The sequence below is a fragment of the Pleurodeles waltl genome, chromosome 10 (assembly GCF_031143425.1).
Source record: "Pleurodeles waltl isolate 20211129_DDA chromosome 10, aPleWal1.hap1.20221129, whole genome shotgun sequence".
NCBI lineage: Eukaryota > Metazoa > Chordata > Amphibia > Caudata > Salamandridae > Pleurodeles > Pleurodeles waltl.
The window spans coordinates 620,407,480-620,433,391 of NC_090449.1; positions in this window are offsets into that span (position 1 = coordinate 620,407,480).

A 25,912-nucleotide genomic window follows, 5' to 3' on the forward strand; every position below is an offset into this window, starting at 1 on the left:
AAATGACAGAGCACGATGCGGCGCCAAAATTGGCATTGCCGCGCTCGGTCATTTTAACAATGCAGGGATGCGCCGTATTTAATTGAATATGGCACACCCCTGTGTTGTCCCCTGCGCTGGTGCTAAATTTAGCTGCCAGAGCCAACGCATGCAACCTTGCACCATCACTGCATATCAGGAAGAGATGCAGCAGTATCCCACCAATCAGCACCAAAGTCATCGGAAATCCACCAAACACACTTGTGAAGAGTGAATGGATAGCCGATGGGATGACTCTGAAGACAGTCTGAAATATGGAAACAAATCCATACCCAACAGCCTTAAAGAATGCCCAATCCCCATAGTGCCCGAGGAGTTAAATATTCTGGAAACCAGCTCCCCAAAGGGCTTGGGGAAGTTGGTATTTAATAGGGATTGTATTTCGACTGATGATCTTGCTATCTGGAGAGCATACGTCACTTTGGCCAAAGTCAATGGCCCTTGATTTTGGAACAGCAGCGCCTTTAGTCTGCTCAGCCTGTCATAATTTACATTAGTAGTATCAAAGTGAGGCCACATTTCTGCTACTTTTATGTCTTGTATGCAGGGAAATAGAACATGTCCACAACAAGTTACAATCTGAGAGACTGAAATTGCGTAGGTAATATTTTAGTCTTGTATCGTAACAGCTCTGTTCGTTCAAGACTACATAACTTTCATTTGAAAGTATATGAAATGCTGGATGAATCAAAGGGTGGGAGTATCCTTCAGTAAGAATGCAAGTTCACGACCCCGCATTGCAAAAGCCGTGAAGTGACACCTGCTTGCAAATTATTGAATGACCAACAGTAGTCTCGCATTCACTTCCACTCAAAAAGACCTCTGTTTTACCGTTCAAACATTTGTACTCAAAAGGCAGCTCCCACTCTTCCTTAATAAAGCTATCTCCTAACCTTTCATATCTGCCTACAGCAAAAGGTTTCAAACATTTTGTGAAATGAAAGGTGGAAATCGGCAGATTTATAAAGCCATGTATAAGCCATACTGTTGAGGGACTTTTTGCTACTGTGAAAGGCAGCTTTTCTAACCTTTCTACATTGAGTATGGAGTAACTCGCCTCCTTCTTAGCCATTATCTGTTGTTTCCTGGACAGATTAAAAGCAGAGAACAAGTCACTTCTGTTAATGTATTTCCACGGGACGCGGCCATGTTTCAGAATCGGCAATGTCCATCCCAACTGCATGGTGGAACGCAGCTGACTTTGTCCATGTCGTAAAAGAGACATGTCATTCTGTATGAAATCAATCGCAGATGAAACTATGTTGTTAATGGTATATATTCTGTTGGACATAGTATTCATGCCATTATCAACAACAACTAAAGCCTTTTCCATATTTTCTTTATCTGTCTGCCTTAAATGTGCAGCCGCTTCCATTTGAGAAAGCTTCCATATTTCATTTGATATGGCACTCAGGAATCGCTTAGAGAGTGGCTTTCTGGGACCTAGCAAGAAATCCTGTTAGTCTACATCCTCTGATAGGATATTAAGATGTTCCTTGACTGCTGCTAAGTCTGTAAGCATTTTTGGCACAGTTTGCCCACACTGTATGTGGTAACTATACCCGAGTGTTGACCTGAGACATAGCAAGGGTCTGGCCAGGTAATCTTGATACCCCCTGAGGAAGTCACAAAACATATCTGACACCAATTTGTGTCTGCCACAATAACCACCACCAGGATTTGAAAGTGTGAAATTATAGGTACCACCTTGAACCCAAACATTCAGTTCTTCCTCAGTGACATTATGAATGATTGCCAACTGGTAAGTATGGCTGGTGTGGGGATACTGGGCGCCATCATTTCCTGTCTTTTTGCTAACCCTAGGCAGGATGTTTGTTGTATTGTGTCAATTAAAATATCATTTGGACAGGAATAAGGCATGCAGTAAACAAAGCTTCCCTACCCTGAATTTGCCAATCTTGTGTTCCCCATAAACTTTTCACAACAAAAGTGTTCTTCCAGTATTTGTATCCTTCAACTACAAGTCGAGAAACAAAGGAATCTGAATAGATTAGTTTGGTGTCAGTTAGCAAAATTTTCTGAATTTTATAAGGTGGTAATTTGAAATAATATGACTCTGCATTTGTAGAATCATGCCCAGAAATGTATACAAATGTGTCTACGTGTACTTTGGGGCTCCCCACAGAAGAAGTTGAACAGAGTTCCCACTGTGTGTAGTTAAAAACTGATGTTTTCTAGTTGCTCGGTGCAGATAGCAATGTCCCCAATAACTATAACAGAACATTTCCCCATAATTCACTTTGTTCATATACACATCGTCACTTTCAAATACAATTTAATCCTGCAGTACAGCAAGCATTGAATCAACTGTTTTAACATCCCAACCATTAGAACAAACACCATGTGTAATTACTTCAGTCATTAAAATTTTGCAAACGTGGAATTTGTATAGCCTCGGTAGGCCCGTATATATCAAAGGAACTTTATCCCAAACAATCCCATCTGGAATTGGTTTTGCTGAAATGTTCGCAAGGGACAAGTTCCTCTGACCTTATGTGAGGAAAGGTATGGTGTTAGATCTTCATCCACTAGCTCGACAGAAGAGCTTTCAGGAAGATAATAACCATTTATCAAGAGAAAGAAAATAGTCACAAAACCGATCGATAATAGAAAGGCAAGCAATGTCGGAAATATCCACAGATAATTCCAAAGATAAACCAAATAGTTATTTTTCAGCTACATTTACAGTTTATGTCCTTGAAACATTTCCAGTTGCAGATGAAGTTGAAGAAAAGTCATCTTGGCAGATGACGTATCCAGAAGTAGTCTGTAGAAAAACAGGAGCAGGTGCATTGCTGGTAGATGAGTTCACTTCACGTGGCGTCTCATAGTAGATGGTGTCGTCAGGAATCAGCAGAAGCTCATTCTCCGCCCTCCCTATGCTCGAGGAGACATTTGTAGCACTGTTGTACATGCTGATGTTGTGAGAAGCGTGGTTGTTTCTACTTTGAAGCGGTATGTCCTGTTGGGTAGTGAGAGGGAACAGTGAACTACCAAAGGGACCTCTGGGCCTACTTTGCAGGATCAGCCACATGGTGCAATTTGAAGTTGTCAAAGTAGACAAATATGTTAGTTTTGGAGCCTGACAGCGGTGGTAGGATGAATGTTCTGGTGCCTTGTATTCCCAGGAGTGGAATCGATGCTCTGTAGGATGGGCCAAATTCCGTCTTCAAGGCAATCTTCTCACGAACCAGAACTCCAACTTTAGGAATCGAGCCTATAGAAGTTGTTGGCAAATTCCTTATTCCTACGTAAGGTGGCAGCACTGGTGGATGAATTATCATCACAAAATTGCTGAAGCTCCTGTAAGACAGTGAGACGTTCATTTATGTCAAAAGGTGTGTCTGCTGCCACCATACCAGGGCCATCTAGATCTGGGACATACATAGGTATCCCAAAGAGGACCTCGTAAGGAGTGCGTTATCCCAAGGACAGTCTTGGCAGATTATTTAGTGCTCTCTGGACCCCATATAGGTGATGAAGCCAACTGCGGACTGAACCTAATACTCTAGCTGTTAAGCACTGGTTTAGTTCTCGATTCCTCCTCTCCATGACCATATTACCCTCAGGATGGTCGGGTGAGGAGTAATGGAGTTCAATACCCATTGTCCTCATGGTGTCCCTTAAGTCCTTAGAGGCAAAGGCAGTGCCCTGGTCCAAACGGAATGCTGCAACTGCAAATTTACCGATAAAGATCAGCAAGTCTTTTATAACAGTTCGAGCATCAGCTGACCGCTTCGGCTATACCCAAAGGAATCTAGAACAAGAATCTACAGCAACTAAGATGTATTTGTAGGCACCATCAGGCTGTACGGGACCACAATGGTCCAGGTACACACATTGTAGTAGCCTGTTGGACACTAAGAGATATGTATGTGGTGGGTGTTTGATGTTTGAGCCCTTTATCTTCTGGTAATTGTCAAAGCAAAGGACATATTGCTTGGCCTGTTTGTATAGACTTGGCCACCAGAAGCCTTTCTGTAAGAGTTTTATTGTGACCGCAACGCCAGCATGAGCAGGTGCAACACCCTCATGTGCTGCTTTGATGAGATCTAATCTCCGGTCTCGACCTCCATCCCCAGGAATTGCTGCAAAGGCAACATTCTGTGCACTGATGTGGCATGAATATTTACTAGGGTAAGCTTTTGGGAGATGCTTGCCTTCAGCCGAAGCTTTAATGGCAGCCAAAAGTTCATTGTCCAATGTTGTCTGAGAATGAGTCACTGCAGCAACAGAAGCCGTAGCTACTGCGGATCAGCCAAAGTGTTTCCAATAATGTGTGCTCCTACATGTTGGTGACTCAATGTACACGAGCCTAAGGTAGCTTATCCTTAAGATCAGCCACCCTTCCCCACAGAGTTATGTGTTTTATGGTGTTCCCCTTTGAGTATCTGAACTCATTCAATCACCAATGATTAAGATAATCATTGTAGGACTGGACACAATAGTATGAATCATACACAATCACTGTGAGCTACACTGGATCCAAATGTTCTAGTGCCAAGATGAGAGCTTTAACTTCAGCCATTTGTGCTGTGCAGTCCCCCAGGGTCTATGTGTAGGTACTGAGAGGGTGTAATACACCATCCTTTATCACTCTGCTCAAAGCTGCACAAGCGGCTGAGTACTGATGTTCAGTACCTACAGCTGGTTGTGCTAAACCATCAGTGTAAATGATAATGTGGTATCTGTCAAGTGGCAAGATGTTAAGAGGTGTGACGTACTCCTGCTTGTATTGGAGAAATTCTTGTGTTTGAAGTTTCAGGTCAAAGATGTAGTCAACATCAGTGGCAGTCAGGGAGGTTGCCCATTGAATCCAACGTGGATGTAATGCTTCTGTATTAGGAACGCTAGCTTTGGTGATGGCCTCTAAGGCTGGCACCGGGGAAATGCCAATAATGTGTTTCTCTTGGGCAAGTGGCCTCTCCTTGATGACTGCCATCTGTACAGCAGTTGGAATTGTTTCTGTGGGTGAAAGAGTAGTTCTGCATTGGAATATAAATGTGATTTATACGCTATGTGCGCTGTGTCGCCCTTATTAAAGGTCACATAGGTGAACCCAATGGCACCGGCAATTATTCTGATGACCAAATTTGTTTTGTTGTGGTGTGTGTAAGTGTTTTGCTTCTAGCATGTCTTGCTTCAATCCTCTGAGGATGTGCATGTGTTCAACTGTCCAGTGTCTGCTAGAGAAATCTGGGCAAATTAAATCACAGAGTGGCTTGATGCGTTGTGCATAATCAGGAATGTAATTTCTGCCAAAGTTAAAGAAACCAAGTAAAGACTGTTGTTTCTTGATTGTGTTTTGTGGTTGAAATTGAGCACATTTTTCTAAAAAGTGCGGTGCCAGGCTCTTGCCTTCATTTGATAACTTGTATCCTAAGAACAATACTCTGAGAAAGACTATCTTAGTTTTCCCAAAATTGAATTTGGGCTGCGAATCCTAGAACGATCTGATCGACCTTGGCAAGATGAATGTTGAGGTAGTCATCTGTGAGATAGACGTCATCCACATAGGACAACGGCTCGGGATCAATGTCATGCAATATTGATGTTACACGGGCAGAAAACAACCCTGAACTGTTCCAAAAGACCTGGGGCAAATGGCAAAACCGTTTTTGTGAGCCAAATGAGAATGCACTCAGGTTCCGACTTTCATGTGCTAAGTTCTGGCAGAAAAAAACATTGGAAATATCTAAGGTTGTTTTGTATTTTTTATGCACTATGTTGTTGATGAGTGCAGTGCTGTGCGACTTTTGTACTGCTTATGTGCATGTATGGTTCTTTAAGTGTCTGTAATCTAAGACTATCCTATATGAATGATCTGGTTTTGCAATGGGGAATAATGGGTTATTCATTGCAGAGACACAAAGCTCTATTACTCCCTGGTACTCGAGCTGAGTGAGGATCTCCCTCACTGGACCTTTAGCCTCGTGTTTAACAGGATATTGGAGGTTGTAGCTGAGGTTTGGACCTAATAGGTATCAAATGGTAGGGGGCATCCCTATCTCATCATACACTGTTGCGGGATGGTGCATGTGCCTGTGCTAAAGCTCAGTTGACAACACAGGCTACTTTTACCACTTCAGGAACAAGATCAGAGAAGAAGGCAACATGACATATTCCCTATGTGGGAGCTTACGGATGTGTTCTGGTGGCCAGTCTCTTTCAGACAATAGGATATCGCAATTAAATTCATCCCAGAAAAGTACACTAATGGTCCGCTCTATGTCTCCCTCAATCTGGATATTTAACCCTTTTGGCTGGGAGAACGCACCCATCCCCAGTCTCAATTGCAAGAAATTTGTTAGTTACTGTTGCATGCAGATGATCTTTCAGACTCTGGTGACATATCATGACTTCTGCCGTCCTGTGCAGCCGGGTCACTGCCCACATCTTGTTCTTCAACAATATTCTCAAGTTTGCTGGAATGTTTGATTGAGATTTCTGCCACCTCTTCCTTCTTAAATTGTGACTTTGTTGAGGGGATGTGTCTTCTTTCTTGTCTGAAGACCACTGTGAGCCTTTCTTCTGTTTTACATTGTCAGTACATTGCTCTGACCAGCCCACTCTCTCGCCAATGTCTATCCGATGTGTCCTAAAAGGAACCAGAGGGACGTGAATAAGTATACCTGTCAAAAGCTTTTATATTTTCTCTATTTCTGAGATTATATCTCCTTTCGGAGCTCTACAGATGCAGAAAGCCTGCTCTCTGACTTCTTATACCTTTATTTTGTTTTTGTTTATCCCAGGGCTTTTTAGAACCCTTTTATGCTTGTTTAGTACCATCCTTAGGGGTGGTACTCTGAATGTCAGGTTTTTTTCGGCTTGACTCCCTAACTATCCTGTCCTATACTGGTATGATGTTGGAAATAATTTTCGGTAGCTGATGCTCCTGTTCCAACTGTGGAATCGCTCGGAGCCGCTGGCGCATGGCCAACGATACCGCTTCCCCTTTAATGTTATTGGGTATTATTGAGGAGACTGTGTCAAAGTTACGCATCTGTTTCATCACAAAATCCAGGGATGGAGCAGCCCTGTGTTCATTTTTAGTTTGTTTGAACACTTCCGGCAAACTTGCAAGTGTCGGGGTACCATGTGTGGTACTGTATATTGCAGCGAAGACTGTACCCCATGTGGTACAGTCATCCACTGAGGAAACCATCCCATATGGCAAGCACATTGTGGGGAATTCTATGTTTTTCCTGTGGTCCCATATGGGAAAACACAGCTTTCAGCTGATTATTTTTTTGTGCTATCCAGAAAGGGATTTTCTCTCATTCCATGGGCACCTTGCCCATGATAGAATGTACTGTTTGTGGGTTAATCCCAGTAATGGCCAATTGGTATTGAGCTGGTGCTGGTGTTGCTGGGCATGCTGGTGTTGTGTACAAAGTTCACAAAGCAAACTGAACAAGTCATCTATATAATGTTACTAGCTCATTGTAAAGTTTGCGCAGTTCAGCTGCCTGCATCTTTTGTACACCTGAATGTGGTGTATACGTGGCACACATTGCCCACTTTGGTCCATCATTACTTAAGGGACTAAGGCCCTCATTATGACACTGGTGGTAAATGCTGCTTACTGCCACGCTGACGGCTGCCAACATACCGCTGCGGTGGCGGATATCCTTTCACCATAGTATGACAAACACACACACCAATCCGACAGAATACAGCCACATATACAAATCCACCAGGCCAAAGGTCAGTGATAAAGTGGTGGTCCCAAAACCCATACTGTTACGCCAACAAAACTACTCCCATCACATTATGACCCACGAATCACCACGGCGGACATTTAACGGCGATAAACCATTGGCGGTACATACCGCCGCGCTCAGAATGGACACCCACATACAAAACAACACTACATTGGCCAATATCAAAATCACACACCTGACACCCATACACACACCAAACCCACACACCCACACTACTATAAAGCGCACACCCACATTACCCACAACCCCTTACGAACAACAATTGCCACCAGGAGACAGAGAAGAAGAGCACAGAGACAACTAGAGACACACACCACTTACACCCAAACACCCCTCACACACTCCACATCACACACCCCACCACATTACCCAACACATCCTCACCAACACATATCACACAAAACCCCTGGCACCATAAAGGCACCCCCATTTCACTGAGGAAGAGTTAAGGGTCATGGTGGAGGAAATTGACAGGGTAGAGCCACAGCTCTTTGGAGCACAGGTACAGCAGATATCTATTGCAAGGAAGATGGAGCTATGGCGGAGAATCGTGGACAGGGTCAATGTCGTGGGGCAGCACCCAAGAACAATGGACAACATCAGTAAGAGGTGGAATGACCTATGGGGAAGGTATGTTCTATTGAAGGAATTCACCCACTCCAGAGACTGTGGCCTTGCACTCCCCAGGACAAAGCAATGGGCATATTGCCCCATCCAGAACCAGAGGGCAAGTCATCCACTCAAGAGACTGTGGCTTTGCTTTCCCCAGGACAAAGCAATGGGCATGGTGCGCCATCCAGAACCAGTGGGGATGTTCCTGTATTCAGCTGAGGTGCCCCCCTTCCCCCTGAGGTGCCTTCCCACTTACAAAATGATGCCCCTGCAGTATTCTCTCCGGCTGTGTCAGGAACATGTTGGGCCTTGGACTGTGCCCTGTGTCCTTGTGTGCCCTCATGACTTTGGACTGGGCATTGGCCCTTTATGGGCATTTGTATATATTTGGTTTGTGTGGTGGATTTTGTTATGCTAATACATTGTCGTTACTCCAGCATTATGGTCCGTGTTTTATTATGCCGTGTGTCTTGTGCGATTGGTTTACGTGTGCCGCTAATTGTGTGTATGGTGTGTGTGTGTGTCGGGTGTGTGTCGTGTGTGTGTGTGTCACTCTCTTTTTCCTCCTTCCCTCCCTTGTGTGCTTGACGGCTGTACTCACTGTCATCGTCTTCGTCGGTGTTGGTGTCGCAGGTGGAGCATGACGTAGAAGACAATCGGGAAAATTTGCAGTTTGGGTTCCCTGGCGGCATGGTTCTTCCCTGTGTCTCCAATGATGAGTCCTTTCACTTCTGAGCTCTGTTTCCATCAGGCTTTTGTTGGCGTTGGTATCACCCTGGAAAAGGTGGTGGTTTGCAGTGTCATGATATGGTGGATGGTATTTTGTCTCCCGCCTGGCTGTTGACGGCTACCAGCATTGTGACTGTTCTTTCTACTGTGACGGTTGGTGTGGTACATTGGCTGTTTATGGGAGTTATCACCGCCATGGTCATAATTTGGCAGTACTTACCGCCAGCCTGTTGGCGGTATTCCCGCCACTTTATCACTCACCACCAGGGTCGTTATGAGGGCCTAAGTCTCGCAGGATGAATTACATGTGGTAGGGCGCCATTAAACCAGTTCTAATGTTCTTGATAGGTAATCGGTATTTCAAGATACTGGTAAACTTGGTACCGTCGTAGAACATTCGCTTTTTCATATGTGTTAAATGTTTCTGTTGTATTGTTCTCCTCAGGAAAAGTAACCCAGGAGTTGAATGTTTCTGTTTGATAACCTTAATTGGCTTCCACTATAAATGGAACATCCCCACCCTCATCTTTCAAGCCAAGCGCTATTATTAGATGTAATTTAATGCATGCCTAGCATTTTCTGTAATGTCTATGGCATTAGCAATGTTGGATAATGGGAAAAGAGAAGGAACACCAAATGGGGAGAAAGTCCTTTTTAGAGTTCAAGCTTGAACAACCTACAGCCTAGTTAGGTGCTCCCTGTTCTGCTGAGGAGGATTATCCACACGACCACAGATGTCGCCGTATACTGGTACTTAGGGTATGTAGTGTGTGTGTGAGACAGAGATACTTAGGATATCCGTAAATTAGTGCCAAAACATCATCACTGGTGGCGCCATGTCATAGATGGACTCTCGCTCCTAGGCAAGGCTGCTGGTTTAGGGATGAAAGAACTTTTGTTTGTAGGTGACTAAGCTAATCCTACAACAAGTCGCAACTTTCGGCCCAATCCTCTCAGCTCACAAGCAGTACCTCACCAAACAGTAACGGGTGATTTCTGGCAGCCTTTACGCATGGACTTTAGAATGCAGTATCTCAGGGGAGTCCTGGTGGAACGGAAGTTATTATTTTCTCATGTTAGCAATAAGTCTGAGTCACACACAGGCGGTATCTCAGGGGAGTCCTGGTGGAACGGAAGTTATTCTTTTCTCTTGTTAGCAATAAGTCTGAGTCACACACAGGCAATAAAGGAGATGCAAGAAGGTTTTCAATTGGTTTATTAAAAAGATCGCAATATATTGTAAATGCATGAGCTGCAATGGTTAGGACAATGAATGATGCATGAAGCAGAATTGTAAAGATGAGAGTTGTGAATACAAAGACACCCTTAAATTATTGAATGCCAGGGTCACCTCTAGAGTATAATTCTGCAACTGGCAAGGTAAAGTTCAGATTTTGAAAGGGCATCATTACCATGCAAGCATTTCAAAATGAATTACAGACCTCTAGAGAAGCACCCAGGAGGAGGGAAGCAAGTCAACCTAGCCTTTAGCATTACATATTGGCACCTCGCAGTTGCCTGGTTAACACACTGAACCACACATGGTGAAGCTCAAATGACCTAGGTTAAGGTATTTATGATGTTGTGTACTCTGGGCAAGTGGGAATGTCAGAGGAAGCGGATCAGGTATCCCCAGGTTGTGCCACGGGGTAAAAAACATAGGCCCATCTTCAAAGACCATTGATGCAAGGCAGTACAGCAAGTCAGCTTGCTTTGCTGTCCTGCCTCAAAGGGAAAGGGTATGAATATGCTGATATTAAGCAATCTAATGCAACTACAGTAGTCCAAATGGAAAATCTTTAACACAAAAGAGATTTCAATACTCAAACAACATGCAGCATCCACTCATGTACTGAGATACAAATCATTTTTTATGTTTTATTTTCATCAATCTGAAAGGCTATACAACTTATTTATAGGTACAAAACTAATTTAAAATCAGTTAGTTGCCCCAAGACACCCAAAATAGTGTTGAAGAAAAGTGTTTGTGCAAGAAGGAACAGAAAAGTATCAAAAACCACAGTCTGTATTAAGATACAAAATATTTACACTAGAGACTGTCAGATGAACATTTTACATCATTATATATCACAACTTAGTAGAGGTAAAATAAACAAGTCACTATTCCCCCTTGATGATTACCAAAGAAATCCAGTCCAGGCTCAATCTATATTGTCGACGTTTTGACCCGATGAAATATATAGGGGCCACTCTCTGCCTCAACTGCGGGTCTTCCTCCGGACATCAACCATATAATGGGGCAACATCCGGTTCATCATCCTTAGTATTCTACAGAGTGGTATATCCAACTTATGCAATCCAGGATCTCAATACCTTAACTTTTATAAAAGGAGAGGAACCCTTCTCATGTAACACCCTGTTATCCAAAATCTGGGATACAACATCCACAATGTTCCAATATCTATACACTTCAATCCAAACAGACATCTTTTGTTTGATAAATTATGTTCACAACATCTGTTGTAATGGAAACTCCATTACCGGTCTCCTTCTAGCTTGGAAAAGCAATATGGCACCTTCCTGTCCTTTCCCACTGCACTGGCACTGTTTTGGCTGCCGCACACCAATGCTGGCACCCTTGCACCATGGTGCTAGGGTGCTTGTGTTGCATGCATGATTGTTTTTGTGGGGAAGTGGCACATTCCTTCACAAAAATAATCATGGGAGTCTTTTTCCTCTTTCTATGGAAGGAAAAAATCAAGGAAGGAAATAAAGATATTTTTCCCTGTTGGGCCTCCCCTGGGAAAAAGTAAGATTTTGGCACATCCTCATGTTTACCAGGGTTGATAGATCTAGGGATGCAGCAAAACCCTTTGGTATTGCAAGGGAACACCCACTGCAATGCTCATGGAACCCCTCCCTACTTCCTATACCCATACCCTGTGCTCTTACTTATCCAATTTCAAACTGAGTTAGGGCAAATTTACAAAGTTGCAATGCAATGCAGTGCAGAAACCAAAATTGCTGTGCTGTGAGAGGGAGAGGGTATAAAAGTGCCATATCTATTAAGAGAAGCACAGTCCTGTTCTCGCCATAGCTCTGGTACACAATGAGGCTGTCTACCGCCATGCATACACCTTTGTGCCACAGTCCACAGTTTTGTACTGAAAGGGAACTTTCAGTACAAAATAATCTGCCTAGACAAGATTCATAAATGTTACTATTTGAATGTGGCCTGTACAGTGCAACACACATGCAAATTCCGAAAGGTTTTGAAAATAACATAATTTCTCCAAGTTAACGCTGATCTCAAACAACCTTTATTTTTTGGTAAAACCCTGTCTACTATTGTTGATATATAGGATTTCCAGTAAAGAGCCTTGGGTGGTTGCATGGGAATGTCAATGGACTAGCCTTGGAATGCCCCAATGCAAAGTCATGAAAAACTGTGCAAAACACTGCCTTATGTTACGTTCAGGAAACTTCAATCTACCCCTTATTGTACTGTGAAACCTCTTGGACACAAAACATCCTGCCTTCTCTCTCCCTTTTTCTTTGTAGCGCAAGCTCTTCTCCATGACAAATTGTTCTATTCTCTCTTCTCTCTTCATTACTATCCTACGTGTCCCCACCCTTAGGTCTGACTGGCGGCATTAACAAAAATCACTGTCATTACGGAACATGTTTGAGGCCTTGTCCGTAACCCTAAAGCGCACTCTTTGCACACCATACTGCAGTTTTTGTAATGTGACCAAAAGCTGTCATTTCATAGCACTAAGCAGGCGCTGTACTCACTCACTGATACAAGAACATACACAATCACAATGTCCTGATCCCCTGCGACAAATCTGAGGCACCACTACTTTTCTTCCTGGATTATAACAGCAAACTTTAAGGAGAAATGGGAAAATGGTTTATTTTTGCCAAGATTATAACGATGCCTTAATTATTATTCACTACTGACTTACTTTTAAAAGTTTCAACATTAGTTTTACTTCTGCTTGCACTGAAATATCGTTCCATTCAATCTCTCTCTTTTCCAGACAAAATGTAATTACATCTAACTGTACTTATTATTGAGTATTTGTTTTTATGACATGGCATTTTAAATATTCCTTGAACGAGGGCAAAATAAACAAAACGTGTTTGAAAAATACAAGTAAAAATGTGGTTAACGTAAACAGCAAATGAGAATGAAAATGAACACAATATAGCATTCTTCAAATGAATCAGTGCCTTTCATGCAAAAAGTATAAACATTTGATGTAGCAAGAAAAGATGCTATCAAAATAAGCATAATGTAGCATATAAATTATTAATAATAAGTGTAATTGGAGGATTACCTTCATGATTCCTTTCAAACATGCACAATGTGTTTGAATATATTAAGCATTTTGAAAAGCTAATGTCTTCTCTATGTGCATTGCAATCAAGAGTTTTATATCCATTGCCCATTGTGCTTGTTTAAGTATTAACATCGTTTGTATTATTGCTTCCTCTGCATAACTGATGTTTACCATCTTTGGTTTATTACCATAGACGGAAATCAACATTGCTTCAACGAAGATTAAGTATTCAGACACATTCCTTCAATCAAGGTCTCCACTTCTTATATGATTTATGGAAAATGCCTATTTTAAAAGAGTTAGTGATACAAAACAGGCCGACTGGTATCTTTTATTATTTTCCTAATGAAGGATCTAATTACTGTGAATAGTATGAAATGCTCACATCGAAACTAGAGGCTTATTTCTTATGGCCTGGATTATATACAATGCGCCAGTGACTGAGACGTTTTGTTCCAGTGTACTCGAAATTTTGAACTAGCATTTCATATAATGTCCCATTGCAGAAAGGCATTTTGACTCTGATCAGCGAAAGAGGGATATTTGCCTAACTGTCAATTACATTTTGTGAAGTTTAGTCTTGCGCTGCAGCAGCAGCTGACATATTTAGATCAGTACAAGCAACATAGTTAGCTTATTGCCATGTCACATGTTTTAGACTGGCACAACAACATTGTTGTTGGTACTTTGCCTCGTATAAGCTGACCATTAATTATTCTATTTACCCTTCTGTGTGTTGATCACATTTATTTTCATTTGTAAATATTGCAATGGCAACCAAGAGAAAGTAAACAAAGAAAAACCAACAATCAAGCCAACAATGTAACACAACACCACCTTAATGCATTACCTGTCATATCAGTTTACCCGGGTATTATCTGTTCTTGTGTGGCTATTTATGTGCTTGGATAACTACAAGCATTTCACCAATCACTTTAGTCCTAGTTATACGATTCTTGTGTCTGTTTCATTCGTGACTACAATATCTATCTATCTATCTATCTATCTATCTATCTATCTATCTATCTATCTATCTATCTATCTATCTATCTGTACATGTCTTCCACTGCCATGCACAGTGCTGTCGCCAATTATGTCATTTCAGATGGTGCAGTGATTTTATCAATGTTGTCATAGAACATGTCATAAGTGATGTAATATGTGAGGCCTGTAAGAAGTGCATGGTGAGGTGTGAATGATAGTTACTTTAGGGCACAAGTTATAGTTAATTATGATAACTATAACTGTGGTTTTGTTAGTTTAAAATGGTGTGTTTTAACTGACTTTTTCACCTAACTATAATGTCCCTTTAACCCCCTCGCTGCCAGGCCTTTTCCCCCTCAGGTGCAGAGACTTTTTTGGCTATATGGGGTAGTTCACGCTTAGGCCCACATAACTTTTTTTTCCACATGAGCTACACACGCCAAATTTGCGTCCTTTTTCTCCAACCTCTTAGGGATTCTAGAGGTACCCAGAGTTTGTGGGTTCCCTTGGAGGAGACCAAGAAAATAGCCAAAATACAGCTAAAATGTTGTTTTTAAAAAAAAAAAAAAATGGGGGAAAAGTGCTGCAGAAGATAGCTTGTAGTTTTTTTCCCCTAGAAAAGGCATCAACAAAGGGTTTGCGGTGCTACAATCACCATTTTCCCAGCTTTCAGGAACAGGCAGACTTGAATCAGAAAACCACATTTTTCAACACAATTTTGCATTTACTGGGGCATACCCCATTTTTACTATTTTTTGTGCTTTCAGCCTCCTTCCAGTTAGGGACAGAAATGGGTGTGAAACCAATGCTGGATCCTGGACAGCTAAACATTTGTGGAAAGTAGATAAAATTCCAAATTCAGAAAGGGGTCATTTATGTAGATCCTTTAAGGGTTTTCTACAGAAAGTAACAGCTAAATTTAAAAGAAAATGGAAATTGAGGTGAAAAACAGAGTCATTTCTGTCTACGTTTTCTTCTATACCTTATTCCAGCTATGGCAGTTTATTAAAGCTATATATCATTATGTCTGCTGGACTATCCTGGTTGCAGGGATATATAGGCCTTGTAGGTTCATCAAGAACCCTGGGTACCCAGAGCCAATAAATGAGCTGCACCTTGCAATGGGTTTTAATTGTACACCGGGTATACAGCAATTCATTTGGTCAAATATATTGAGTGAAAAATAGGTATCAAGGAAACCTTTGTATTTCCAAAATGGGCACAAGATAATGTGTTGAGAAGCAGTGGTTATTTGCACATCTCTGAATTCCGGGGTCCCCATATTAGCATGTGAATTACAGGGCATTTCTCAAATGGACTTCTCTTTTACACTCTGTCTTACATTTGGAAGGAAAAAATGTAGAGAAAGACAAAGGGCAATAACACTTATTTTTCTATTCTGTGTTCCCCGAAGTCTCCTAATAAAAAAATGGTACCTCACTTGTGTGGGTAGGTGTTAGACCTGACAGCGTTAGGGTGGTCTCCCTCAACTTTTTGCTTGCCTCCCTCCACTTTTTGACACTGTTTTTGCTGGTTTTAGGACTCTGCTTACTTTACCACTGCTAAATAGTGCTAAAGTGCATATGCTCTCTCCATTAAAACATGGTGACTTACTTAAAAGTCCCTTGTAAAGTGCACTGTATGTGCCAAGGGCCTGTAGATTAAATGCTACTCGTGGGCCTGCAGCACTGATTGTGCCATCCACATAAGTAGCCCCTTAACCATGTCTCAGATCTGCCATTGCAAGGCCTGTGTGTGCAGTTTCACTGCCAATTCGACTTGGCATTTAAAAGTACTTGCCAAGCCTAAAAATCCCCTTTTTCTACATATAAGCCACCCCTAAGGTAGGCCCTAGGTAACCCATAGGGCAGGGTGCTGTGTAGACAAAATGCAGGACATGTCCCTGTGTAGTTTATATGACCTGGTAGTGTAAAACTCCTAAATTTGTTTAACACTGCTGTGAGGCCTGCTCCTTTCATTGGCTAACATTAGGGCTACCCTCATATACTGTTTGAGTGGTAGATTCAGATCTGAAATGAGTAACAAGGTCATGTTTAGTGTGTCCAGAATGGTAATACAAAATCCTGCTGACTAGTGAAGTTGGATTTAATATTACTATTTTTGAAATGCCACTTTTAGAAAGTGGGTATTTCCCTGCACATAAATCCTTCTGTGCCTTACAATCCAGGTCTGGTTGGGTTACTTGGAAGCTCCCTTGTGAATTTCACTCAGACATCCCCAAACAGAGGATGCTCAGTCACACCTGCACACATCTGCATACTGAATGGGTCTAACTGGGCTTGAAGAGTGGCGGGCTTGACACTTACATGTCAAAGGACAGTGGCTTAACCTCACACAATGGACTGCCTAACACCCTACTGGGACCCTGGCAGACAGTATAGAACTGAAAGGGGACCATGTGCACTTCTAAGCCATTCTATGAAGTCTCCCTCACGTCAAAGGCACATTTGGGTATTTAAGCAGGGCCTCTGACCCCACCACCTCAGACACTTCTGGACAAGATACCACTGGTGAAGAATCTCTGAACCAGAACCTGCAACCTGCCAAGAGGAAATGTCTGGCTGCCCAAAGGACTCACCTGACTGCTTTTCTGCAAAATACTGCTGCCCTGCTGCCTTGCTGCCCTCTGGCTCTGCTGAGAAGTGGAAGTCTCAGGGCCAAAAATAATTTATCCTGCAAAGAACTCTTTGTACGGTGAAAATTCGATGCACAGCCAGCCAGAAACGACACACAGCCTGCATCGTGGTGAGAAAATCACCACACGCCGAACCGGAACAATGCAGCCTGGCTCCCTGAGGGGAGATTGACGAAGCACCAGCGTTGTGACTGGAACTTCGACGAACGGGCCACTGGATCGACGCATAGCCGAGCTGGAACGATGCAGCCCGACTTCCTGCGAGAAGAATCGATGCAGTGCCTTCCGTGCCACAGAAATGTCCCCGCCTCACCCACCGGATCAACGAAGCTCCTGTGACTTCATCCTGCATGCCCAGGATTTCTCTGCATTGCCCCCGGGGTGTCCAAATACCCCGTAACCCCAAAAGGATCCAAGTCTTCGCGCCGGAAATCAACACAAGGCCCTGACTGCGTGAAAAAATATTGACGCATCGTATGTGTGCACCCGGAGAAACCCACGCACACCTCCCTGTTTTCCACGCATCTCCTTCTCTGTGGCCCTCTGTGGATAATTTAGACGCAAACCAAGTATTTTGTGCTTGTAAGAGACACTTGCTGTTTTTGAGAACTTAAGACTCTTTTTATCATTCTCTAAAGTGATATTTCAACGTGTTCTTATCAGATCTTGATCGTTTTGACCTGCATTTAACCAGATAAATATTATATATTTTTCGAAACACTGTGTGGTGTATTTTTGAGGTGTTAAACTGTGTTATTGCATGATTTATTGCACAAATACTTTACACATTGCCTTCTAAGCTAAGCCTGACTGCCCAGTGCCAAGCTACCAGAGGGTGGGCAAAGGAGAGTTTAGATTGTGTGTGACTTACCCTGACAAGAGTGAGGGTCCTTGCTTGGATAGGGGGTAACCTGACTGCCAGCCAAAGACCCCATTTCTAACAGTAGGCCTAGAAACGCGACAGGAAACGTAACATGGACACATCACATTTTTACATTGAAATCTGATGTGTTTTTTGGAAAGTGCCTAGCTGTGGATTTTGGCCTCTAGCTCAGCCGGCACCTAGGGAAACCAAGCAAATGTGTGCATTTTTTAAAACTAGATACCTAGGGTAATCCAGGATGGGGTGACTTGTGGGGCTCTCATCAGGATCTGTTACCCAGAATCTTTTGCAAACCTCAAAATTTGGCAAAACAAACACTTTTCCTTCACATTTCTGTGTTGCAAAGTTCTGGAATCTGAAAGGAGCCACAAATGTCCTTCTACCGAACAGAAAATGCCCCAAAACACAACATGAATGCATCACATTTTCCAGAAGAAAACTGACGTGTTTTTTATGAGGTGCCTAGCTGTGGATTTTGGCCTCTAGCTCAGATGGCGCCTAGGGAAACCTAGCAAACCTATACATTTTTTTAAACTAGACACCTAGGGAATTCAGAGTGGGGTGACTTGTGGGGCTGTCACCAGGGTCTGTTACCCAGAATCCTTTGCAAACCTCAACATTAGGCAAAAAATACTTTTCCCTCACATTTTGGAGCTGCAAAGTTTTAGAGTTTGAGAGGAGTCACAAACATCCTTCCACCCAGCAATTCCCCAAGTCTCCCGATAAAAATGGCACCTCACTTGTGTTGGGTGGCCTAGTGCTCGCGACAGGAAACGTTCCAAATCACACCATGGACACATCACATTTCTACATTAAAAACTGACATGTTTTTTGGAAAGTGCCTAGCTGTGGATTTTGGTCTCTAGCTCAGCTGGCACCTAGGAGAACCTACCAAACCTGTGCATTTTTAAAAACTAGACACCTAGGGGAACCCAGGATGGGGTAACTTGTGGCACTCTCACTAGGTTCTGTTACCCAGAATTCAAACTGTGGCAAAATAAAACACTTTTTCCTCACATTTTGGCAATAGAAAGTTCTGGAATCTGAGAGGACCCACAAATTTCCTTTCACCCAGCATTCCCCCAAATCTCCCAATAAAAACTGTACCTCACTTGTGTGTGTAGGCCTAGTGCGCGCACAAAGAAATGCCCCAAAACACCACATGGACACATCAAATTTTTCTTATGAAAATGACCTTTTTTTTTTTTTTAAAGAGCCTAGCTGTGGATTTTGTCCTCTACCTCATCTGGCACCTAGGAAATGCAGAAAACCTGGACAATTCTGAAAACTAGACACCTAGGGGAACCCAGGATGGGGTAACTTGTGGCACTCTCACTACGTTCTGTTATCCAGAATCCTTTGCAAACCTCAAAAACACTTTTTCCTCACATTTCGGTGCTGCAAAGTTCTGGAATCTGAGGGGAGCCACAAAATTCCTTCTACCCAGCATTCCCCCACATCTCTTGATAAAAATGGTACCTCACTTGTGTGGGTAGGCCTAGTGCCCGAGACAGGAAATGCCCCAAAGCACTACGTGGACACATCAAACTTATCAATTACAAAACTACCTGTTTTTGCGGGGGGCCTGCGTTTTTGGTACTGGGCTCAGCAGCCATCTAGGGAAATCTACTGACCCCAGACATTTCTGAAGACTAGACACCCAAGGGAGTCCAGGGGGGTGTGACTTGTGTGGATCCCCCAGTGTTTTCTTACCCAGAATCCACAGCAGACATCAAATCAAGCTAAAACAATCACATTTTCCCCACATTTCCGTGTGGGATCACTGCACCAGCAAAAATTCCCTACCACCCAACGTTCCCCTCAGTCTCTTGATAAAAATGTGTAGGTGGGCCAAGTGCCTGTGACAGGGAAGAGCCAAAAACATGTTGAAATTGAGGGGAAAACAAAGCGGGTCCAAAAGGGCAGTTTGAAATGTTTTTAGGCCGACAAGTGGGGCAGAATTGTTATCGGTATAGAAGCGACAATGCTGGGTGGTACGAATTATGTGGATTCCTGCAGATTTCGGAAGGTTCCATCACAAAAATGTGGGGAAAATGTGTGATTTCAAGCAAAGTTGGAGGTTTGCAGTGCATTGTGGGTAAGAAAAAGGTGCAGGGTGCATGTGAAGCACACCACGCTGGAATCACCTATATGTTTATTTTTCATATGTGTCTAGGTCTCCTAGATTTTTCAACATGGCAGCATCCCAAAGTCCAAAAGTGCAGCCCTCACCATTCCAAGTGGGAAAATGTTGAGAGTTAGCCAAACTCTCATGGCCCAAATGTAAAATCAGAACCCAAAATAACCAAGTGTCCTCTTGCTTGACGTTGGGATAAGATCTTTTAGTTTGTGGGGGAAGAGCTAAAAGACTGTTACCCCCATCAGTTGGGGTGGGGGCATAACCACGCCTATACTGGTTGTTAGCCACCAGCCCACAATTTTTTATTTTTTAAACTTCCCTGGCATCAAGTAGGCTTTCTGCCCCCCCCCCTACCCCGAGGAGTGGATCAGGGGTAATTGTCACAGGTGAGCAGAACAACTTTGTTCCCATTTATTTGGGGTGGGTATATGGCCATACCCCCACCCTCTTTTTTGAAAAACAGTTCTTACCTGGTGTCTAGTGGGCTTTCTGCCCCCCTTGGGGGCTGATGGGCCTTACAAAAAGAGCCCAATCTGCTCCCAAGGGGGACAGAAATGGCCAACAGTAATGTGTCCCCATAGGGAGCGACCCTTGCCCAAGAGGCTGCCCCCCAAACACAACACACACACCAATCCCTGATGCCTAAGTTGTTTCGGCCCCCCTTGGGGGCAGATGGGCCTAATAGAAATAGGCCGATCTGCCTCAAAGGGGGGCAGAAATGACTTAAAATTAAATTGCCCTCCAAGGGAGCGACATATGCCTAAGGGGTCGCTTCCTATTTGTAAAAAACTAAAATCCCTGGTGTATAATGGTTTCTGCCCCCCTTGGGGCCAGATTGGCCTAATAAAATAGGCCGGTCTGCCACAAAGGGGGGCAGAGATGGCTAAAATAAAATTGCCCCCCTGGGGAGTGGCCCTTGCCTAGTGGTTGCTCCCCTCGCATGAACTTGGCGCCAAAAAAAATCCCTGGTGTCTAGTGGCTTCTGCCCCCCTTGTGGGCAGATTGCCTAATAAAAATAAGCAGATTTGCCCCCAAGGTGGGCAGAAATGACTTAAAACAAAATTGCACCCCAGGGGAGCAACCCTTTTCTCAGGGGTTACTCCCCACCTGTTAAAAAATAAAATCCCTGATGCCTAGTGGTTTCTGCCCCCCTTGGGGGCAAATCAGCTTAATGAAAAGAGGCCGATTAAAATGGCCTTATAAGAAATTACAACCTTGGGGAGCACAAGGGGCAGCTCCCCTTCTTTGTTTACCTAAGGTAAACAAAATTCCTGGTGTCTAGTGGCCATTCCTGCAGCACGATTGCTATGTGATTGTGCTGCAGGAATGCTCAGAGAGACATGAAAAAGAAAGGAAAAGTGTTTCCTTTCCTTTTCATGCCTCCCTGACCTCTCCACCCCCTGTACTGAAGCAAAACTAATCAGTTTTGCCTCAAATCGCTTTGTAAGCCATGCTTCCAGCGAAATAGAGTCGACCTCTGATGAGTTCAGCACGCGATCGTGTGCTGATGTCATCAGGCGTCACTGGAGGGGGTTGGGGGTGTAAGGGAAAGCAATTCCCCTTCCATCCCTAACCAGGGGAGGGGGGTGAGAGGCCCACTGGGGGAGTGCTGGCACTCCCCCCGTGGGCAGGGTGCTGGAAGTGACAGTTACATCCTCAGCACCTAGGCCGAGGATGTGACCGTTACGTCCATGGCACCCAAGGGGTTAACCATTGTTTTTTTTAAAATAATTTCTATGATTTTTTTATGTAAAGTAATATTTTGTTATCATTTGTAACATCAACCCCATGCTGCGCTTGGGCTTTGGTTGCTGCATGAGGTTGCTGGAGGTTGGCTGCAGGTCTTGGCCTGCGGGCAGAACCTCTGTCAACTCTCTCACATGCAGGCAACCTCATGCCACCCACGGCCTTTGACCATTGGCGGAGCAGGACTGGGTGCAGGGCTTGCCCTGCTCTCAACCTCCTACGAGTGCCCATACCACCGCTATATGAGTCCTTTGGCCATGGGCTGTGTGGTATTGGGCACCGGACACAGGGAGTAGCCTGTGGTCAGGCCCTGCTCCCAACCCTCTGCAAGTGCCCTACCTCCCGTAGAGCACTGCCTTCTGGCTTGCATGGCATCCAGTTGGTCTTGCAGGGCTTGGCCACACACAGGCAGATTTACTGACTTTGGCAAAGAGTCACAACACTGAAACATAAGCCTTAATCTTTCTTTTAACACAGGTTTTATGATATTCTTTTGTGGGCTGAAAAATGGCAAACGAAGGACACAAAGACATTTTTTTTTATATCACTGTTCTGATCAATGATTCATTCTTTAGACATTTTTCATCCTACAAAATGCAGTCATAAAAATAACTATTAGCGGGTTTTGTACTTCAGCTGAAAATTATAGAGCTGAGCTCCAAGTAGGAGTGCTTTCTTGACAATATGGTAGGTTCTCTGGGGGTCATGGATGTAATGACCTAGGAGACTTACTGGTATTTGTGTGACTTGCTGGAGAGTGTAGGGCATGGTTGGTGTCCTGTTGTAGTCCCTGAGAGCACTAGTGAAACCCTAAGGAGTGAGTTCCGAAGCATGGTGATAACAAAAGGCTTGGATATTGGTCCAGCGTGGTAGAGTGGTCTTCATCATTTGCCCTAGAGGTTGGAGTTGGACGGTCTATCAGACTATGGAATCCTGGGTCTGCACTTCAAATGTTGGGAGCACAGACACAACAGGCCACAGAGATCCATTGAGGTGTGGGTTATGAGATGTTGCCGAAAGAGGCCGAGGCTGGGTTACTGGGGATGATGGACTCCCTGTGAGAGTGGCAACACTGGGAAGGTTCTAGAGGCTACCTCCATGCTCCAAGGAGGCTGACTGTCAGGCACATGCCGAATTATTGGTTGGAGACGTACCAGAGTTAGTGGTGGAGTTGAGCTAAGAACATGTTGCAGAGCACCAATGATAAGGACAGGGTTTTCTGCCCAAGTGGTGCCTTTGGGGACATTTAGCAACTGTGACCTTTGAAGCCATACTGCAAGGAAACATTGGTAGATGTCTTTGGGATCCTGAGGAGCAGTTAGAAACCAGCAGAACTTTCCAGAGCATGCCTGTTGTTGGAATGAACAGGGAATACACTTACGTAGCATCATCCATCGCCACATGAGATTTGGTTCATGAAGTTAACATTTAAAGGAAACATTATGATGGACATGAAGGAGTTAAACTATAGATATATCTAGGTCATCAATACATGGAGATGTGCAAGCCCTGTTTTGAAGACCTCTAGAGACAATTAAATAAAAACTAATATCTGAATGGATGAGGTAGCCTTATCTCCCCTTGTCCCTTTTACTTCAACAAGCCCAAATTTGGTATGAGGAACTGAAGTGCTTTACTTGTTTGTCTACAACTGCAGGAACAATGTTGCATTTGGCATTATCAAATGTGGTGATGGAATCTGCATAAAACTGTTTCAAAGTTCTTAAGAAAACCCAAAAAATCTTTGGAATGGAATCTCTAACCTAGTCTTAAATACGCATGCATTGTTACTGCCTGTCTAATATATACATTCAAGGTGGTCTGCATAAGGTTTGTTGCTCTCTGTAGTGGTACAGTGAGCAAAATAATGATGAACTGGAAAGAGGCGCACAGTAACTACAAGTAGCTAAAATCATTTCAAGCATTCCAGCCACATCATTTTGTTTTCTTTACCAAAAGCAAAATATGCTGACAGTGAGGAGGTTCCATGCTATCAATGTCTCTGAAATTATACTTTAAAGTGAGCAGTAAAGACAGCTCCAATGATTGACGAAGTCTGACACTGCATCTACTTTCTTGGGGCCATTATGACTTCACACAATAGTGAAGAGTAGCCTGGAAATTAATTACAGCACAAACGTTTGCCCCTCTGCTCCAAGTGACATTGTTGTGCTTTCTCTTGCATACTCTGACTCAGAGAACTAAAGAATGTGCACATGCATTACATTTTCTTTTTAATTATCAGGTAAACAGCTCTGGCCTTTCCTAGCTGCACCAAAGTGGGCATGCACCATTGCTTACCATGGCAGTGCGCCTGTTTTAGAACTATGGCCCTCATTCTGACCCTGGCGGTCGGCGGAGAGACGGCGGTCGGACCGCGAACAGACCGGCGGTATTAAAAATGGCATTCTGACCGCGGCGGTCCCCGCCGCGACCGACCGCTACTTCTCCACTCCGACCGCCACGGCGGTCATGACCGCGGGGCTGGAGTTTGCTCACTCCGGCCCGGCGGTCGTCCCAAGACCGCCAAGGGTATTATGACCCTGCCTACCGCCGCGGTTTCTTGCGGGCGGGAACCGCCGTGCGAACCATGGCGGTAAGCACTATCGGGGCCAGGGAATTCCTTCCCTGGCACTGATAGGGGTCTCCCCCACCCCCCACTACCCACCCGAGTCCTCCCCCCACACCCTCCACCCCCCTGCCACCCCCCAGAGGTGGTACGAACCCCCTCCCCACCCCCACCCCGACATGCACATACATGTACCCCGACATGCACACACCCCCAACATGCACATATACACACCCCCTACACACACATACACAACGGGGACACATACCCGCACACATACATGCCGACATGCGCACCTGCCGAACAGCACACATTACCCATAGACACAGCAGCACCCCCCGCCCGCATACACGCACTCACACACCCCCTCTACACACTCACACGCACACCCCCATGCACGCCCACATCACACAACACCTTACCTTGTGCGTTGGTCCTCCGGGAGGCGACGGGAGCCATAGGGACGTGACCGCCAACAGAAGACCGCCAACAGAAGACCGCCACACGGAAATGTGGGTCGTAATTCTGTGGGCGGTGTTCTGCTGGCGTGGCGGTGGAGGTTGACCAGTCTCCACTTTCCCGCCGACCGCCAGTGTGGCTGCTGGCGGTTTTCCGGCGGAACGCTCCCAGCGGTCAGAATGCGCACAGCGGCACACCGCCGCGGTCGGCGGTCTTCACCGCGGCGGTAACTCAGCGGTCTTGCGAAAAGACTGCCAAGGTCAGAATGAGGGCCTATATCCTCTGCTATTCATTTTATTTTGTAGTAGTGTGTCCTGAGAGACACATAACAACATGCAATGCATTTTTGTATTTTGAAGAATAGGAGGCTTGGGAAAATGAGGGAGGTTGGCAATTGAAAAGGTAGTTTTTGAATTTAGAGCATAGTTCTCTATTGGTTATTAACAAATACATTATTTTAGACTTAAACACCATACATACCATTCCACAAAAAATAAAAACAGGCATTCTCTAAATGAATTTAAGCATTAAGGGCAATACAACTACCCATTTCATATTTTTAATTGAAACACTGCTCATCTCCAATACAACCATGTGCATAATAATGCTCATAAATTCAAGCCAGAAGAAGGTTAGAGAGCATGACTTCTTTGTAGTATATAAAAATAGTCCCAAGTGGTTCAGGACAAAGAATCTAGTGACGTTTGCCCCACTCCAAATATGGAATGGTGACCCCCACTGTGATTGGCAGCCATGTGGCAGATGGGACACATGGGCAGAGATTTATGTTGACAGGACATACTGAGGTTCAATGGGTGTAAACCAGGCACACCCCTTACCTTTAAGTGGGTTTGGAGAACTGCCATTTTGACTGAGTAAAATCCCTGATAATATACTCAGGGCACTCATTCCCCCAGATCTTGAATGATACTCAATTTCTCCAGTCTTGCATTTTAGCTCATAATATGATCACTCCCTACCATGGGCCTAAGTGATCTTTAAGATCATCAATGTTTCCTCCTTATGAGGTGGAAGTAGCTCAG